The sequence below is a fragment of the Fukomys damarensis genome, unplaced genomic scaffold (genome assembly GCF_012274545.1).
Source record: "Fukomys damarensis isolate Sample0158 unplaced genomic scaffold, DMR_v1.0_HiC HiC_scaffold_28, whole genome shotgun sequence".
In the NCBI taxonomy this organism is placed as follows: Eukaryota; Metazoa; Chordata; class Mammalia; order Rodentia; family Bathyergidae; genus Fukomys; species Fukomys damarensis.
The window spans coordinates 26,196,141-26,204,765 of record NW_022900940.1 but is presented as its reverse complement, the minus strand read 5'-3'; the positions used below and the strand labels follow the sequence as shown (position 1 = coordinate 26,204,765).

Below are 8,625 nucleotides of genomic sequence, written 5' to 3'. Positions count from 1 at the left end.
CTGCTGCAGGGCACAGGATGAGAGCGCAGTGAAAGGATGATGCGGCCAGGGGTGCGGGTAAGCTTCCGCGGGGCAGTTCACCTCTGAGGCAAACTTTAGCCAACTGGGAGCTGGGGGCTGGCTCCTCCCCACCGCTTCTCCCCGACTGGTGCGGCTGTGTGTGGAGCAGACAGCTGCCAGACAACTGGTTTCTGTCACTTCTTGTTGCTCCACACCTTTCCTTGCTGCACTTCTCCTTTTGCCCACCCCGTTGCCTCCCGCAAATGAAGCGTTAGCACTTGGACCCTTGCCTCAGGCTCTTTTCTCTGTGGAGTTCGAGGTGGGGGTTGGGACTGGGTTATTCTTTCCCTGATCTGATTGGGTCCTACTTGAAAGAGAGTTACTACGCAGCAGCAGCTTTGGGTAAAGCATGAAGGGTGACAGTCCTATAAATAGTCTGTTGAGGTTAGAATAAGAGGCAGGTGGGTGATAATGCAGACGTAGGGAACAAAATTAAGGTCGAATAAAATGGGACTAACTAATACCCTCTGTAGGTATTAGTGAGCCATGAAGACTCTTTGAAGTAGGACAGATAAAATGATGATGATAGTAACCCCGTAATTAAAAACTAGTATCTTATTAAGAATTTCCTATCTGCTAATCCTTAACATTAAATATTTTTCTAAATTATTTTACATAATTCTGACAATAATCCTATGAAATGGGCACCGCTATTATTTCCTACAGCTTAGAAAGGCTAATGAAGTTGCTCAAGGTCATACAGATTTTGAGCCCCAAAATTTGTTGCCACAAGCATTAGGTGTAGGTGCATACTTTTGCTATAAGTGTGGCAGACTGATTGGTTAAAGACATTAGAAGTAAGGCTGCTCATAGTTGATCATGTTGCCAGATTTTGCAAAAAAAGCAAAGAAAAACTATATGAAGTACAGCTTTCTTTTTTCTTATATATTTATTATAAATTGTTCACTAAAGATGGTAGTTACAGCATGACAGGAACTTAAATTTCAGGAAGGTGTAAAACAGCTTTTCCTATACCATAAAATTTAAAGTTTCGTAGGGAAGACCAGAATTAATCAAAGCATCACAAATATAGCAAGTGCAGGATGTGAAGAGGGTGTATTGTTGGGGAAATTATCTAGTATGATAAACATGGATCCTACTTCAGAAAATAATCTCTCTACTGAGAATCTAGGTAGCTAATGACAAATGCCCAGTCAATGGGAACGTAGCCTATACTGTTATCTTTTGAAGTTTAGCAAGTTTGTAACTAAGCTCCTGATTCCTTCTCTCTACCAAAATCTTGTCCTTTAGTAGTTTTCATTTAAATTAATGGAAGCACCACTTTCCAAGATGTCTCAGGCCAAAACACTAGTTATCTTTGACTTCTCTCGCTTCTTCTGAAGATGGAATTCATCAGCCAGTGCTTCTGACTTCATCTTCAAAATAGATGCAGTGAGGGCCAGGGATTTAGCTCCTTGGTTCCACTGCCTGCCTTGCAAGCACAAGGACCCAAGTTCAAACCCCGGCACAAAAAAAAAAAAAAAAAAAAAAAAAGAATGCAGTGTCCTGTCACTTCTCATCCTCACTACTGAGGTGACCCTGGTCCAAGTCATCCTCATATCTCTGTAAGGCTGTGGCCATGTCTTCTGGACTGGTCTCCTTGCTTCCGCTTTGGTCTTCCTATACCTATCTTAACAGGGATCCTATCAGCATGCAAGCCAAATCATGTTACCTTTCCCCTCATAACCCGTCAACAGTACTCCATCTCACAGAACAAAATCTATAACCTTACAGTGATCTCCAAGGCCCTGTGTGACAGTTTTGCTTATGATCAGTGTGCCACCTACCCTAGAAAGTAAGGTCTGTTGTGTTCCTTGTTGGATGATTTAGCATCCAGAATGGTATGCCACATGGTAGGGACTCAATAAGTGGTGAATAATTAACTTTTTGGAGGGTTTGTTTTGCAAATCACTTTGCTACAGCATTTTAGAATCCAAAAAAGAGGTCCTGGAAGGCCAGCTCCTGGAGGGTCTCTCTAGATGACAGCAAAGGGCTTAGATACATTACTTCTGGATGGTCGTTGTGATGCTAACTCAGATCACCCTCAGCAATGAAGATCTTCTGACTTCAGCTGTCAGCCCCTTTGGGGGACTGCTTCAGGTGAAGAGAACGGCCTCACACAGTATTAACCCCCTCCCACAACAGGTCAAACCCAGTAATTGGTTGGCACGCAGTATAAAGACACTGCCATCTTGCCCTAGTTCAAGACAGCTCTCTCAGGGCCTCTCATCTGCAGAACACCTGTGGGATTGGTCTCAGCCCTCATGGAGCCTACACAGCAGCTCTACCAAGCCATCTGCCCAGTTAAGGTTCATTTCCTTTCCTTCCATGGGTGTGGTTCACAGGATCACTTTCTAGTAAACCTCCTGCACTCTAGTTTTATCTCTGCGTGTGTAAGGAAACCCACCTGTGGCATCATCCCCAAATTAAACTGCTACTCTCTTTCTGATCACAGACTGATACAGGCAAAAACAGATTCTCATAGAGAAGATAGTCATTGTCGTCTGCTACGGTTTGAATTGGCTATGTACTGTGCTTTTAGTGTGTGCCTCAAGGGTTTATATGTTGAAATTTAATCCTCATTGTGAGATATTTAGAGGATGAAAACTTAATTCAGCTATGGTGTTTAGAGGTGGGGCCTTTGGGAGGTAGATTGCAATTAGACACAGTCACCAGGGTGGAGCCTGCATGACTGAATCCTGGTAGCTTAATGCAAAGAGAGAGACATGCATGCATACTCTTGTGCTCGCCAGATGCAGGCCCTGGAACCTCCTTAACTGTTAGCTAAAATAAATTCCTTTGATTTGGAAAGCTAGCATCCCACAGGTATCTTGTTTTAGTATTGAAAACCTGACTAATGCAGCGTCATAGGCCAACAGGTCATTCACCTTGGAATTCACAAAGTCAGTGGCGTGTCATTAACAAGAAAACAAAAGACACATCCAATCAGTGCTGAAGGGAAAGGTTGTTATCTCTGGGACTTTGAGAATTTTAGTGCCATGCCCACATAACATACATGCTTTTATCTGAGGCCTCCCATAGATGGTTTATATTCTGTTATGAGAATGCTGGGAAGGCTGTGGTCTTCTCTATATCCTGACATCTAAGGTTCATCAAGGTTAATGGAGTGAAACTTTCAGGAAGGCTGGGTCAGAGAGGAGTGAGGTGAGGCACTTACTGGTTTTGATGCAAAATATTGTGTTCTTTCAGCATTTCAGAGAAAATATTGAGTGTTATTTCCCCCAACCCAAATGAACAAAAATTTTAAAACTGTAAAATAAAATATATGCCTTTTTGATGTCACTGAATCCGAGGATGCAGGGGTGTACCTTCTGAGGGGGTGGCCTTATTGTCTTTCTGATCCTTGACCTGTGCTGCTGCTTCCTACAAAGCAAATCTGAGCAGGTTTTAAAGCATCTTCGAGGCTGCTTCTAGATGCTCGGTATTCTGTGCTGGTGACATGAAACACAAATACCTGATCAGGATAGCAAATGCCTTTCACAGTCAAGCTACTACCAGACACTTCAGGTTTGGTCTGACTTCTGAGACATTTCTCTCGTTTTATCTGCCATTGTACAGAACCTCTTCCTATTCCTTAAAGAAGCTGGGCCCTTTGCAGATTATTATTTTTACATTTACTAATTCCCCTTTCTCTCTTCTAATTCTGCCTCTGCTTCAATGCCATTTGTCCACCAGCCATGGTCTCCCCACCTTCACTCCAGGCACAATTCAGTGCCTTCATCTTTTTTCCCCCTGAGGGGGGAAAATGTTTAATATTTCATTGTACAAGGAATAGTACCTACTTACGATCTTGACCTCAGACCCAGACATTCCTGTTTATTAAGCTATAAGACAGAATGCAGTTTGAATTGAAAAGAAAGGCAGGGTAGAAGATAACAGAAAATTGGAAGGAAGCAGCAGGATGCAGAAAGATAACAGACACATGCATGCCAGCCAATCGCTTTTAGTCCCTGCAGCAAATTAGAGAAATGCCAATCAAGTCTCTACCCTGGCGGGTGACCCTGCCATAGATGCAGGAAAAAAATATTCAATATTAAGGGAATAGGCAATAACAAAAAGAAAACTGAACCACAGCTACCATGGGACAATCCGGAAGGAAAACAATGAGTATCAGGTTTTGCTATTTGTGTCACACAAGCTAGAAAAGTCCAACCTCTGCCCCTGGGGAGGCAAAACCTACCTTTCACTTACTCTGCCTTACCATGCTCCTGGAGAACTGAGATCCTGAGGAAATGCTCCACTTTTGGACAAGTCTGGGCCACTCTAGTTCCCTAGACTGTCACTTTTATCAAAATTGTATAAGGATATGTGGGAATGGTGAGAATGATAAAGATTCAAAAAATAAAGTGAAACCTAGAGAAAATGTCAGAGCTGCCACCACATAGCACCAGCAACCGGCTCTTCCACTTCTTTCCTGTCTCAGCAATCCCCCTACAGAAGGTCACATAACTGAAACAGCTTTCTGCCTGGCAAAGTCTGCTGGTTCCAGTTTATAACCTGGACAATGTGGAGTGTCTGCCTTAGGCTTGTTTGTCCAAGAGGGCCACCTTAGGTCTCCCTGAGGACATTTATCTTGGCACAGATCTTAAGGGCAGGGCTCAATTTGATGTTCGTGGTACGCATAAGATGTCTTTTAAATAATAAAAGGGCCTAACCATCAATCTCCTGGAAATGAAACTCCTCTATGACCTCTTGGCAACACTGGAGAGAAGCAATAAACTCATACACCTCCACTATACTCCAATAGCTTCGATTACTGGACAGGAACATGCGGCTCATGCCGTGTGATTCTGGTGTAGGTTGAACTGCAGTGGTGTTCCCTAGGCCATGTTCTCCAAGTCCACCTCTTTCTGACAATGGCCCAGGAGATGTAGGAAAGAGTGCTCTATCATACCAGGAGTTATGTGAACCCCAGCTACAGTAGCCTTTGCCCTGGATCTTGGCTCGGTTTAATATCAGAGGAACTATGCCTGTGTCTATCTTTGTAAACAGAAGCATAGCTGACTTCTTGAAACTCCTTCATTTTTTTCTTCTTCACCTGGAACTAATGCCTACAGCTGACATTGTACCTCTTGGCACAAGTCACGGAGCTTTCTTAGAACCACTAAACTTCCCAGCAGTCTTACATCCCACAGTACTTGCACTTTAGGAGGCTTGTCTTGCTATCTAAAACTGCCCAAGGGGCCACTTGACTTTCATTCGGCTTTTTTGGGAGGCCAGTCTGTAGTGGCTTCTTAGACTTCTCAGTAACTGAGAACAACTCAGTGGAAAACGTACTGCTGCTTCCTGTGTAACAAAGCTTTCGGTGATGTACATGAGAATCTAGGACCACACAGTAGCCTGTTGGAGCTTTGAATCTCTCATTTGTCTGGACACCTTAGCTAGCATAGAAGACAGCGTTGATGGGGTGGGGGTCAAGCCTAGTAGTTAACTGCTTGGGATATTAGCACTCACATTGACCATTGGTTCAACTCCCTCTGAAAGACTGATCTTCCCCTCCATGATCTCTGGGCTCTGCTGCTGGAGATGCCTGGGTAGGAAGCACTGAACCCAACGTAGAGACATTGTCTTTGTTCCTCCTCACACTTAGCTTTGTGTTTCACAGCCAATGTCTGGGGTTTACCTGGCAAGTGTGCAGACTACGTGTAGAAGGCAGCAGGGACCTGGGCTAGCACTGGTGAAGAGGTGGTGGCCCTTATCATATGTCATCGCCTCCATTTTTGTTCTCACTTTTCTAACTTTATTTTTTAATTACAATACTAATAAATTATATGTAAAAAGTAAAAATTTTAAAGGTCAAAGTATATAAAATGGCAAGTATGAATGTTAATACAGAAGCAGGTTCTGGGTTTGGGAAAAGTACACAGGTGCATGCGCTATGTGGTTCTATGCACTGTTTTACATTTGAACTGTTTCATTGAAAACTAATTTCTTTCCTTTTCGTTGCCAAGAAAGCAGCTCACATTTTGTTTTGCACACATTTTTCTAGACTATTAGTTGTGTTTGCAAATGACGAATATACACATATGCAAGTGCAGTTATTTTTTACACATATAGAACAGCACTAAACCTATTGTCCTATGATTATTAAAGAATATGTAGACTATTCTGAGAGCAGGTTTAGAACTAGAGAAAATTGATCAGACAAGTACAGAGTTTCCAATCACCCTTTTGCCTCCTACTATTAACATCTAGCTTTGGTTTGGTACGTTTATTACAACTGATGAGCCAATATTGATTCATTATTCCTGTAGTACGTTCTGTGGGTGTTGCCAAATACAGTCATGTATCCATCATTACAATACCCATCATTACAGTATCACAAAGCATAAAAATCCTCTGTGATGGGCTTATTCAGCACTCATCCAACTTTGCCCCTGGAGACTACTGATCTTTTTACAACTTTGTACTTTGACCTTTCCAGAATGCCATAAAATTGCAATTATATTGCATACAGGCTCTTCAGCCTAGCTTCTTTCACTTGGCAACATGCATTTTAATCTCCTTCATATTGTTTCATGAATACAGTTTATTTTAAATTGAAATAGATATTTTCCCCTGTCCATACTTAGAGTTCTACTTTTTTCTCTTTAATGACTGTGTAAGTATTTTTTTTTTTTTGTACCAGGGATTGAACTCAGGTCCTTGCGCTTGCAAGGCAGGCCACCGAACCGCTGAGTTAAATCCCCGGCCCCAGGTGTAAGTCTTTAATAGTATGATTGTACAAATGTCTTTATCTTCTTCCTTCCTGACAGTTGGGTTTTCTTAAGCTTCTAAATTATCTGTTCACATGTTTTTCTCTTTGGTAAACTGTGTACTCCTTAACCTTAAAACTTAATAGCAAATAAAAATTGGTTATTGTTTCTGTCCATAAACAAGACCTATACAGGAGAAGGTCGATGGTAACTCCCAGGAAGAAGAGGGAAGTTCCCATAGGGATGACTGAGGAGCTTAGAGGAGAAAGGAGTAGCAGGCTGGGGATGGTGGCTTAGAGGAATTTAGAGGAAGTGGGTTTTTAAGGTAAGCTTTGAAAAGGTGGTGGGTACGGATAGAAGTACTGAGAGCTTTTAGTCCTTTCCAGTTTTAAAATAAAGAGGCCACTTAGCCTGCCGGTGCTGGCAAAATGGCTGAGCAGGCAGACATCTTGAGAGCGAGTCCCTCCCTCCTGCCAAAGACTTTCCCATCTGCCGTGCTGCACCCAGACAGGGGCAGCGGGTGGGGGTTGCAGGCTCACTGTTAGACTGGGTTTCTAGAGAACATGAAGGAGAGTACATGTGCAACTCCTGGGAGGCCATGGCCAAAAAAGGCAAGGAGGCCTGGCCTCTAGAAACTCTTGTTCCAAAAATACTCTGCTTGTGGAAACCAAGAAAAATGCCAAAGGACTCATGAGGTGATTGCCTGTCTGCTGCTGGAGCTGCACCTCATTACATTTCTTAGCCTCACTGGTATAGAAAAGCTAATGGTGCATCCCATCTTTCCCTTCATACTGGATGTCCTCATACTCAGAGCTATATTAGGACTGTCATTTCCCGTGTGGGATCTACTGTCCCAAGTAAGTAAGCTCTAGTGTTAGTTGCTGAATGACTAAATGAACAAATAGTGTTAGAAGAGACATTTCCTAATTTGGTTTGCTCAGAAGCAGACCCTGAAATGAATTTATTTGGGAAGTGATCCCAGGGACATCAGTAAGGGAGAGAGGAAATGAAATGGGGGTAGAGGAGGGAGGCAGATAATGAAAAGGTGTGTTCCTAAGCAAGTTTTCTCTGTGGGCCATTGTAGCCTAATATCCTAGGGAAACTCTAGGAAATGGTACAAAACATGTCTCAGAACTACCCCACCCCAGGGTGTTGAGGCTGATATATTTGTATGCCAAATTCTGAGAATCACTGGAAAAAATCACTCCTGAGGGTGTTTTAATTTCCCAGAACTTCACAACTAACACACATAGGAAGATAGGGCAGCCTTCTGCAGTCCGAGGAAAATCCTTCAGGCTCTGACATGTAGACACTAGAAGGTGGAAGTTGGCCAGAGCACATTGACACAGAGGATGTGTAGACTGTGAAGGCACACACAGAATTTCCATACCCCCTCATCTCAAGAAACAGTCCTCAGAGGCCTGCACCTTCTCAATGGTATTTGTAACACTTGTTCCCACCCAAGCCCACACCTAAAGTGACAGGAAACAGTACATCTCAGGGAAGGCTATTCCATTGTTGGCAACTTTAAGGATTAGAAGTGCTTTTCCACTATTTATCCTAAGATCTCTTTGTCTCTAAATTTCCCAGTGGCTGCTGGAGCTACTGGAGCTGTGGAATTAACCCATTGCATATATTACAGTCAGCCTTCAAATAACAGAAATAGTCACAACACTCCCTCTGAATACCTATGGCTCTTTCTCTTTGAAACACCTGTAACTCTTTCAACTTATTTCTCACATGATGTGGGCTTGAGTTCCTAGCCATCTACTGCATACCTAGCTAAGCAAAATTTAGAAAGAAAAAGGAAAGTAAAATATCTATTAAGGACTATGTGCTCACTGATTCT

The 8,625-nt window shown here is 42.8% G+C and overlaps 1 pseudogene; it reads right to left on the bottom strand.

Annotated features, from left to right (window-relative positions):
- Positions 1 to 4,629: 4,629 nt before the first annotated feature.
- On the bottom strand, positions 4,630 to 5,783 carry LOC104872141 (annotated as a pseudogene).
- Between the last annotated feature and the right edge of the window lie 2,842 nt (positions 5,784 to 8,625).